A 7,986-nucleotide genomic window follows, 5' to 3' on the forward strand; every position below is an offset into this window, starting at 1 on the left:
CTGGCAGAAGAGTGAAAAGTATGAAACACAAGAGATCCTCGACAGAATCGCTTAACTTATGTGAGTGGGGCACTCCTCCGTCTCTTCCATTACTATTAACTAGAGAGGGGGATTAAGCAGTGAACGCACTCATTATCTATTAAGAATGGACTTTACCACCAGGGATCTGGAGATTTGTTCCGTCAATGCCTTGACGTGGACGCATACCATCCACCGGATGTGAACCAGGGCAACTGGAAGGAGGTGACATCTCTTCAACTACAGCGAGGCGAATACAACAGTAATCGGCGGACAGAGAACGTCGACATACTCCGACACCCAATGGGGGTACCACTTCCCCATATGGTGATGAAGCGACTCAGGTGGTCTGGATGCTGATTGTTCCTTTAATTATGTTGTATATTATGTCATTGTAGTTCAATGTTTTAAGTAGTGTAGAATTTTAGGTTTTAGCGCTGTGCCGCCGTCGGGCGGTATGTCCACTGCCTCTTCCAAGATGTGCGCCCAGCAACATATGTGAGGCCTTGATCCGTCTGATCCGTCAGGGGTATGTGCGCCGCTCTGGCACCGCATTTATGTGAAAGTGTTTTCGTTAATTTTGTTTGAGCCTGTTAGCTCTTCGAACTCTGGTGTTGCAAATCCTGCAGTGCATTGACAAGGGGAAATCAGTAAAAAAAAAGGATCATGTATGAAAGTAACGGGTCATGCGTGGACGTAACGGGTCATGCGTGGACGTAACAGGTCTTGCAAGGAAATTTCGGGTTATTCTAGGAAGTAGCAGAAAAGGTGTGGAAGTCATGTGTCATTCATGGAAGAAACGGGTCATGTTTAGAAGTAACTGGTTATGCATGCAAGAAACGGGTCATGCATAGTAGGAATGCGTTTGTCTATCTTATATGCTTCACTAAACTTCAATTAGGTTCCATTCACCTGGGCTCTAGGAGCCTAGGGAAACACACATGGGGAAACGCGGTCCCCATGTGTGTTATGCCGAAGCTTTTATTTCCAATTAGGTTATTTTCATAATTTATAATTGAACTCATTATGTTCCTTAACAGTTCATGATTGTGACAATTAAATCTAAGATATTTCAAGTTGGTTTTACTACATGTTGGTTACCGGCAAAGCCATTACAAATCCATAATTGGTCAATTCTTTGTGACTTCCTTTAGAATCTTTGTCATTCTTTTTTATATAAGAGTATCTGCCATAATTCCCCATGTTTTTGGAGCAGCAGGCTGAAGTTACCGACAGATGAAGAAATGTTTTCAGCTCAGTTTGTGAGATTATCTATTAAATATTAGTTTTTTATCATTACTTAATTAGTCTTTAAACAGCTAAGGAAGTGTGTCTGCATTCTTAATTTTAAGAAAATTAAAATTTTGTTTAGGAACTTTCTTATTTTTAATTTTATTGTCAGTATTTCTGCCATTTCCTTTGTAGTGTTTAGCAGTTTAGTGCCGAGGAGTATGTCTTTATTATTAAGTGAAAATTATTAAATTATTAAAATTATTATTTATTATTAAAAATCCACCCTCAAAAGCACAACTAGGTGAATGTAGATCACCTGTGCCTATACCACCACCAGTAACCATATATCCTGGTGAGTATAGGTCACCTGTGACTATACCACCACCAGTAACAATATATCCTGGTGAGTTTAGGTCACCTGTGACTATACCACCACCTGTAACCATATATCCTGGTGAGTTTAGGTCACCTGTGACTATACCACCACCAGTAACAATATATCCTGGTGAGTTTAGATCACCTGTGACTATACCACCACCAGTAACCATATATCCTGGTGAGTTTAGGTCACCTGTGACTATACCACCACCTGTAACCATATATCCTGGTGAATTTAGGTCACCTGTGACTATACCACCACCTGTAACCATATATCCTGGTGAGTTTAGGTCACCTGTGACTATACCACCACCAGTAACCATATATCCTGGTGAGTTTAGGTCACCTGTGACTATACCACCACCAGTAACCATATATTCTGGTGAGTTTAGGTCACCTGTGACTATACCACCACCTGTAACCATATATCCTGGTGAGTTTAGGTCACCTGTGACTATACCACCACCAGTAACAATATATCCTGGTGAGTTTAGGTCACCTGTGACTATACCACCACCTGTAACCATATATCCTGGTGAGTTTAGGTCACCTGTGACTATGCCACCACCAGTAACCATATATCCTGGTGAGTTTAGATCACCTGTGACTATGCCACCACCAGTAACCATATATCCTGGTGAGTTTAGATCACCTGTGACTATACCACCACCAGTAACCATATATCCTGGTGAGTTTAGATCACCTGTGACTATACCACCACCTGTAACCATATATCCTGGTGAGTTTAGGTCACCTGTGACTATACCACCACCTGTAGTCATATATCCTGGTGAGTTTAGGTCACCTGTGACTATACCACCACCAGTGACCACATATCCTGGTGAGTTTAGATCACCTGTGACTATACCACCACCAGTAACCATATATCCTGGTGAGTTTAGGTCACCTGTGACTATACCACCACTCAGTTCATTAGGTGATGATAAAGATTCATTAACAGATGCACTCAATACAGCATGATTTATACTCAATATCATCACTAAGTTACTTTAATATCGAGTAGCTTAAAATCATGTCTCGTGTTCCTGTAACACAACGCAGCTCAAGCTTAAGCTTCACTTTCCTTCAATATATTATACTTCAAGGAATTTCCAATGAATATTAGAGGAGAAAAACATATTTATAAATGGAGGACATAAAGAATAGAAGAATGAAACTATCTGATGTATTAGAGCACCATGATGACCCATAATGACGCAGTGTGACGCACGACGACGCATGGTGGCTTATAGTGACGCATGAAGATGCAGTGTGGTGCACGATGAAGCATGGTGACGCATGAAGACACATGGTGGCGTATAGTAACACATAATGAGGCATGGAGATGCATTGTAATGCATGGTGAAGCATGGTGACACATGGCGACATACCTCCGAGCAGTGAGGAAAGAAGCGACATACCTCCGAGCAGCGAGGAAAGAAGCAACATACCTCCGAGCAGTGAGGAAAGAAGCAATATACCTCCGAGCAGTGAGGAAAGAAGCAACATACCTCCGAGCAGTGAGGAAAGAAGCGACATACCTCCGAGCAGGGAGGAAATAAGCGACATACCTCCGAGCAGTGAGGAAATAAGCGACATACCTCCGAGCAACATGTTTTCTAACTTGAGCTGAGTGTCGTGCAGCTGGAAGAAGACAGCGCGGGTGTGTAGGTAGAAGATCTGGAATCTGGCGCAGAGGGTCAGGTTGTAGATTTCCCTGGAACGGAGCAGGTGTCCCTGGTACACAGCGACGGAGTCAGGTACGGCCACCCCATCTTCCTGGAAGCGCAGCACCAGCACGCTCTCCGCACCGCCTGCCACACACACCACACACGTGGCCTTCACTTACAATTTAAAGTGCCTTCTAAAGCTTAATTTGTGCATCTATATTACGTGAATGGGAACATATATGATTATGATAGGTATCTATATTCTAATAATTAGTTCGCATATGATAATGATGGGAATGTACATGATAATGATGTGAATGTATATGATAATGATGGGAATGTACAAGATAATGATGGGAATGTATATGATAATGATGGGAATGTACAAGATAATGATGGGAATGTACATGGTAATGATGGGATTGTATGTGATACTGAAGTGCAAAAATATATTAATGATGGGCCCGTATATAGCAATAAAGGGCATGTATGTGATAAGGATAGGCATATATAATAATAATAATAATAATAATAATAATAATAATAATAATAATAATAATAATAATAATAATACAAACAATAATAATAATAATAATACAAACAATAATAATAATAATAATAATAATTTCTATTTAAGCATAAGTACATACATATATAGGATAGAAGAGGGATGCATGAAGAACGGGCAGGGCAAGTACAATTAAGTCTTTTTAAATTAAAAGACTTAAAACTATAAGAGATAAAAAACAACAATGAATTGAAGTAGATGAATATAATATGGCAATTATTAAATAAGTTTTTGACAATTATTACATGATAACTGGAAGTGCAAAAATTACAACAGAACATATTAACTTTACAGCACAAATAGAAGGGATACATGTTTTTTGTTTAATGTTTACATGACTAATAACAGCAGTAGTACCGGCTAAGTAATTATTATTGAATAAAAACCAAACAGGTTGACATTTAGGAAGTAAGGAAGGTTACCTAGAGTTTATTAGGTAGTTCTTAAATTCTATTTTTAATACACTGGTTGAGAGAAGGACAGTCTTTAATGTGATTAGGGTCATTCTAGATTTTGGGGACCTAAGTCGCACTCTTGGAATATCAAATAGATATTAGTTTCTAGTGAGGTGCCATTGGTTCTGGTACAGTTCTCCAGGAAGCGTTTAAGGTGGGAATTAGTATTGCAACGTTGCAATACTTGAAGAACGTTGAAGATAATAGCAATGATGCAGACTACAACTCCCCCCAGCAAACAAGAAATCCCGCCCAAGACGCCTTCTGGGCGCGAAACACCAGAACAAGATCCACCATCCCCCCCTAACACTTCTTGATCCAATTGAACCCAAAAGGCTCTGGTAATGGAGCAAATCAAACACGTCCGGTTAGCACTCAATAATAGGGATCACAATCCTGCAAGTCAACATTAAACACTATTTCAACAACAGATACCTCCTTTCCCTGAAGATAGCAAGACTCAACCCTGACATTATCCCTCTCAAAGAAACAACGGCCCGACAGGACCAACACATCTCCCTTTGGGGTTACTCCACCAGGGAAATCAACAAGAGGCGGCACAGTAAAGTGGCAACCCTAATAAAAAGAGGACTTTCCTACCCCCCATCCTCATAGAAAATGATCACTTCCTAGCAATGAAATTTAGCACCGACCACACACGGCCCCCTAATATCTGCACTGCATATCTATCACCTAGACTCGCCTCATTCTCCTCCATCCCACTCAACAGACTACTCTACAGCAACCTCCCAACCATCATCGCAGGGGACCTGAACGCCCACAACCAGGCCCTCTTCAAGGCATCGGTCAGATCCGACCTCAAGGGCAGACAGCTTTTCAACCTAATGCAAAACAGGGACCTGTCCTTCCAAGGCCCCCAAATCAAGACACTCTTTGCGGGCATCGAGAGGGGCACCCCTGACGTAATGTTCGCCAACAGAGACTGTGACCTGTACTACTGCAAAGGGCCCCCAGGCAAGAACGTGGGGTCGGACCACATCCCAGTGGTCACCACCCTTAATGTTTCCCCGGTGAGGGTTACACTGGGGAGCCGGTCGGCCGAGCGGACAGCACGCTGGACTTGTGATCCTGTGGTCCTGGGTTCGATCCCAGGCGCCGGCGAGAAACATTGGGCAGAGTTTCTTTCACCCTATGCCCCTGTTACCTAGCAGTAAAATAGGTACCTGGGTGTTAGTCAACTGTCACGGGCTGCTTCCTGGGGGGTGGAGGCCTGGTCGAGGACCGGACCGCGGGGACAGTAAAAAGCCCCGAAACCATGTCAAGATAACCTCAAGATATACCCCCATCTGGTTTGAGGCGCCCCCCACCCCCCTCTCCAAGGCCCGTGTTGTTGGGGGACTGAGATTTCGTGGAAAAGCCGCCTGAGTTTCAGTCCTTTCTAACGATCTGAGGCGTGGCCTACTGGTTAGTGTTCTGACCAGCCCCCTGGCTGGTCCAGGTTTTGATTCGCTCAAATGGGAAGGGTACTGTTTGTCAATATATATCTATATAAATAAAAATGGAAATGTTCGTTTGTTCAAAATTGCTAATCTCCAAAAATTCTTCACCGATTGCTATGAAATTTTCATACAATTTGCGATTCGCATCAGAGCAGGTTTCCATTCACATATGCATATTATGTAGATGTCACATCTGTGACAGGAAAAAATATGCTTTTTTTGAAAAAATGTGTTTTTCATGGGAGGGAAATCTTCGAAACCTCTTTTCCGATTGCTTTGAAATTTTGACACAACGTTGCATTCAGATAGGTGCATGTTTTTATATTCCTACTATATGCATGCCACACCTGTGACAGGGAAAAACATGCCTTTTTTGAAAAACAGCGCTATCTGTTGGACGTAAGAGCACCACACGCTGTAATCTCAGAACGTTTTCACAGATTGCTTTGAAAATCTGACACAACGTTCCATTCGAATACACGTGTGTTTTTATATACCGACTATATAGATGCCACACCTGTGACAGGTAAAAACATGTTTTTTTTTTAAACAGCACCATCTGTTGCACATATTAGCAAATCACGCTATACAAAATATGTTACAATTCCATTTGAATGTTTCCGACTGCCATGATGAATTGAATTTTCCTAAATTTCGATTGTTTTCAATTTGATTTATTTATTTTATGTGACATTGCATTGAAATTGAGCTGTGTTGTTTACAATACCGTTCATTTCATAAGTATAAGTATAAATGCAACACCTGTGACAGGTAAAATCATTCATTTTTTAATAAACAGCGCCATCTGTTGCATGCAAAAGCAGCACACGCTATACTAAATATGTTATGATTGCATTTCAGTGTTTCTGATTGCATTGACAATTTGAATTTTCATAGAATTCGATTGATTTTCATTTTGAATTAATTATTTTGTGGGGCATTGAGTTGGACTTGAGCTGTGTTGTTTACCATACCGTTCATTTCCTAAGTATAGTTTATTTTTGTATTTTTTAATTTTTTACATTTCGTTTTTTAACTGTTTTTCTTATATGTCAGTGATGGAAACATCCGATCATTTGATGTTCCCTATTTTCTGATGGGAACATCAGATTGTTTGGAAATACATCAAACGAGGGAGTGGGGAATGTTGGGGAAGACAAGGGGACGGTAATGGGGGGGGATGGAGGGGAGGACGAGCGGACAGGGGAGGGGATAATAGTGGAGAGGACGTGGGGATGGGGGAGTTGGGGATGGTGGAACAGACGAGGGGACAGGGGAGGGGGGAATAGTAGGGAGGACGATAGGACAGGGGAGTGGAAGATGGTGGGGAGGAGGAGGGGATGGTGGAGTGGGGAATGGTTAGGAGGATGAGCGGATGCTGGAGTGGGGAATGGTTGGGACGAAGAGGGGACGGGTAAGTGATGAACGGTTGGGAGGAAGAAGGGACGGAACAGGGGGGAATGGTGGAGAGGACTGGGAGACAAGAGAAGGTTGCTGTGGATCAGCAGCGCACACACACACACACACACACACGCACACACACACACACACACACACACACACACGCACACACACACACACGCACACACACACACGCACGCACACACACACACACACACATATATATATATATAAATATATATATATATATATATATATATATATATATATATATATATATATATATATATATATATATATATATATATATATATATATGTCGTACCTAGTAGCCAGAACGCACTTCTCAGCCTACTATGCAAGGCCCGATTTGCCTAATAAGCCAAGTTTTACTGAATTAATATATTTTCTCTAATTTTTTTCTTATGAAATGATAAAGCTACTCATTTCATTATGTATGAGGTCAATTTTTTTTATTGGAGTTAAAACTAACTTAAATATATGACCGAACCTAACCAACCCTACCTAACCTAACCTAACCTAACCTATCTTTATAGGTTAGGTTATAACCTTTATAGGTTATAACCTATAAAGGATTGGTTGGGGGAGGGGGTAATGATGGGGAAGATGAGGGGATAAGGGAGTGGGGGATGGTGGGAACGTCTAAGATTTCTCTACACCAGAGAAATCTTAGCAAACAACACAGAAATCATCGATAGATACAGCGATAGCAGGCGGCTTGACGTCTGCGAGGCACTACACATCAAGAAGTCAACACCAGCAATCAATAGCCAATTAATGCA

The sequence above is a fragment of the Procambarus clarkii genome, chromosome 29 (assembly GCF_040958095.1).
Source record: "Procambarus clarkii isolate CNS0578487 chromosome 29, FALCON_Pclarkii_2.0, whole genome shotgun sequence".
Classification (NCBI taxonomy): domain Eukaryota; kingdom Metazoa; phylum Arthropoda; class Malacostraca; order Decapoda; family Cambaridae; genus Procambarus; species Procambarus clarkii.